Here is a 3,677-nt window from a genome sequence, read left to right on the forward strand (position 1 = left end):
CGCTCCAGTGTAATATTCAGAGTCTCTTCTGACATCCATTTTGGTCTTTTCTTCCTCCTCTGTCTTTGTAATGATCTTTTGCACTCTTCCTGGATAATATTCTTGAGATCTTCCCATAACTCATCTGGTCTTCACCAATTAGTGTTCAAGGCCTCAAAACTGTTCCTGAGATGGTTCTGAAATTCAGGTGGGATAGACTCAAGGTCTTATGCGGGCTTGATATCACTTTACTTAGCTTCAGCTTGAACTTGCATATGAGTAGATGGTGATCTGTTCCACAATCAGCACCAGGCTTAGTTTGCACAGTTGATATTGAGCTTTTCCAGTGTGGTCCTTCCCACAGAAGTAAACTATCTGATTCCTATGCATACCATCAGGTGAAATCCATGTATATAGCCTGCCTTTATGTTTCTTATAAAATGTATTTTCAATGAATAAATTGTTGATGTTGCAAAATTCTATCACCCTATCTCCAGCTTCATTTCTGTCACCAAGTCCATGCTTTCCAAATACTGATCCTTTTTCTCTGTTCCCAACTTTTGCATTCTAGTCACCCATCACTATTAATACATCTTGATTGCATGTTCACTCAATCTTTGCAAAAGTTGGTAGAAATCATCTATTTCCTCTTCTTTTGTCTCTGGTGTTGGTGCATATATTTGAATGATAGTGGTATTCACTGGACTTCCTTGTATGTGTATGGATATTATTCTTTCACTCGCAATGTTATATTTCAAGACACATCTAGAAATGCCTTTTTTAACTATAAAAGCAACCCCATTTTTCCTCACCTTTTCATCTCCAGCATAAGAGATCATACGATCATCTGATTCAAAATGTCCCATGCCAGTCCATCTCATCTCACCAATACCTAGTATGTTGATATTTATATGTTCCATTTCTTCCTTAACAATATCTAATTTTCCTACATTCATAGTTCTCACATTCCATGCTCCTACTGCTAGTGTCTGCTTACAACTCTTCCTCTTCAGTATTTCCATACTTGAAAGTTCCACACCTCTTGCCCTATCTGCTAGTCTAAGTGTGTTTTATTGTACATAGGGTTTTCGAAGCCCTGCTATTTCAGAAGTGGATGATCAATCCTTCCCCCTAGTCTCTCTTAATCTGAATGCTCAGATTTAGAAAAGTACCTGACAGACAAGCATTTTACAGAACAAAGCATAAGAAAGATCTTTCCAACTGTAGAAATAGCCAGTAGTTTCAGTTTTGTCCCTGCCCTTGACACAAGTCTTTTGACCCACCCCTTTCCCTGCTCCACCAGTATTCCTTCTACTCCCACCTACTCCTTTCAACATCTATCTCTTGCTATACACCCCTTGATCTGATAGATTATATCTCAAGCTTTGTGGGTTTCTGTGATTTAAAATTTTTCAAGATTCTGCTGATTTCTTATGCTGTGATCAGTGTTAACATTTATTGTGTGCTAAGCACTATGCTAGCACTTTATCTCACTTTTTAAATTTTTTTTTATTTTTTATTTTATTGTATTTGTGTGTGTACCGTCAAATCAGATCTGACTGGTACTGGAGGAGATTGAACCTCCTTTTCCAGCAGAGCATCTGGTGGATTCGAGCCACACACCTCTGAGACTGCAGTGCAGCTTCCTGCCACTAGGCCACCAGAGGTCCCTTTTATCTCACTTTTAAAACAAATATTATTATCTATATCTGTGTGATTGCTATTAATCTGAGAGCTGGATAAAGAATAAAGATAACAGAAAAATAATTGCTATCTTTGAATTATAGTGTTGAAGAAGTGTGCTGAACATCCCAGAGACTGCCAAAAAAAATAAACAAGAATGTCTTGGAGAAAGTGCAGCCAAAGTGCTCTTTGGAGGCAAGGATGATAAAGCTTCATCTTACACACTTCAGGCATATTGCTAGGAGAAGCTATTTTGTAGAAAGGGACATTATGCTTGGGAATGTGGAGAGTTGGCGAAAGAGAGGAAGACCCTCCACCAGAGGAACTGACAGAGGGACTGCTGCAAAGGCAGAAATTGTGAGGAAGACACAGGATAGGAGAGGGTTTAGATCTGTTATTCCTGGGGTTGCTGAGTCAATAATAATAATAATAATAATGTATTTGTGGGAAGAAATGAAGGCTTAGGCAGTTTAAATAACTTTGCCCATGTCAAAAAAGAAAGTGTCAGATCCAGAACTTAAAACCACATTTATTGGATAACTATATTTGTCTTCACTAGTTATGCCATTTATGGAAGCACACACAAAATTTAAACACTCTAAAATGTTAAGAGCTATTCCACCAGTGCTATTATTTTAAATCTAATTTTTCTAAGATACATAAAATTAATACTCAATTCTTTCTTAAGTAGGGGTGATGATGCTATAACTTAGTACTTCTCTCACTTCTCCCCCGTTTTCTCTCTCTCTTTCTTTGTCTCTCTCTCTCTCACACGCACACACACTTACACACACTGTTCTTCAAACATAAACTTTCTTTAACATTGAAACTTTTATCATCAATGTCCTCTCTAGAAGATGTTCTGTAAAGGGATTCAGAAGGATTCCACTAAATGGGAGATATCTAATCCTTGTCTTTAGGCCTAGAACTCTCCTCCTGCCCAGGAACCAATTAACATAATTTCATTAAGGACTATTATTGCCAAACTGCTGAAATAGCCTTTTATCTTTGTTCACAAACAACCAGCTCTTGTTAATTTACTCCTGTTTTCAGGTCTTAATTTGTAACTGCTCAGCATGTGAATGCAATCTCACCTCTGAAAGTGAGCTGTGTTAGCTGTGTTTCTCCCTGTTACAAATGTCATCCATCACCATCAGTAAGTGCTCAATGAAGGTAAAATGGAATTCTAGGGATGATGATGATGATGATGATGGTGATGATGATCCATGAGGCTGCAAAGCCATAGTTCATTCTGCCACAGTCATGTTGCCTGCAGCAAAACAAAGAGCAGATATTTTGGGGGGTTTGTTTGTTTTAATGGGGAAAAATAGCTTTATTTCACTTAGGTGTGGTTTCTGGCTCAGAACTTCTGGAAGTGCTCCTTGGTGCCTGCGGCCTTGGTAACCTTGAGCACACCGAAGCACACAGTCTTGCTCAACAACTGGCACTCACCAATGGTGGTAATGTCGCCCAATCTGCATATCTCTGAAACAGGGGAACAGGGGGACAGGTGCATGGACATGTACATAAGACGCTTCTCAAAACGATTGCACATGTGGATGTAGTGGAGGTAATCTCAGTGGAGGACAATGGTCCTCTGAATCTACGTCTTTGTCACCACGCCAGATAGGATTCACCCTCGAATGGAGATACTACCACTGAAAGGGCTTTTTTTTTTGGTCAATGTAGGTGTCCTCAGTGGCCTCCTTGGGCATCCTGAAGCTCAGTATTATGTTCTTGTAATAATGCAGAGCTTCTCCTTGACTTTTTCACCCAACAACACTCTTTTTTTGTTCTGGAAGATGATCGGCTACTTCTGGTAGGTGTTCTCGGTCTGAAGGCGCTCTATCTTCCTGGCCCCTTGGAAAAAGCAGCATGGACTGTTTTAACTTGGAAGTAGATGTATGTGATGGGAAGATTTCATATTTATATCTCTAATCTTCCAACAAATATTTATTGAGAAAATGTGTCATGCACAGCACACTCAGTACACAAATATAGAACTCATATTTTCT

The 3,677-nt window shown here is 39.1% G+C and overlaps 1 pseudogene; it reads right to left on the minus strand.

The window, feature by feature from the left end:
* Positions 1-3,022: 3,022 nt before the first annotated feature.
* Positions 3,023-3,677, minus strand: part of LOC102861142 — a 25,896-nt pseudogene continuing 25,241 nt past the window's right edge.

The sequence above is a fragment of the Elephantulus edwardii genome, unplaced genomic scaffold (assembly GCF_000299155.1).
Source record: "Elephantulus edwardii isolate Elephantulus edwardi_28Jun2011 unplaced genomic scaffold, EleEdw1.0 scaffold00242, whole genome shotgun sequence".
NCBI classification, from domain to species: Eukaryota; Metazoa; Chordata; class Mammalia; order Macroscelidea; family Macroscelididae; genus Elephantulus; species Elephantulus edwardii.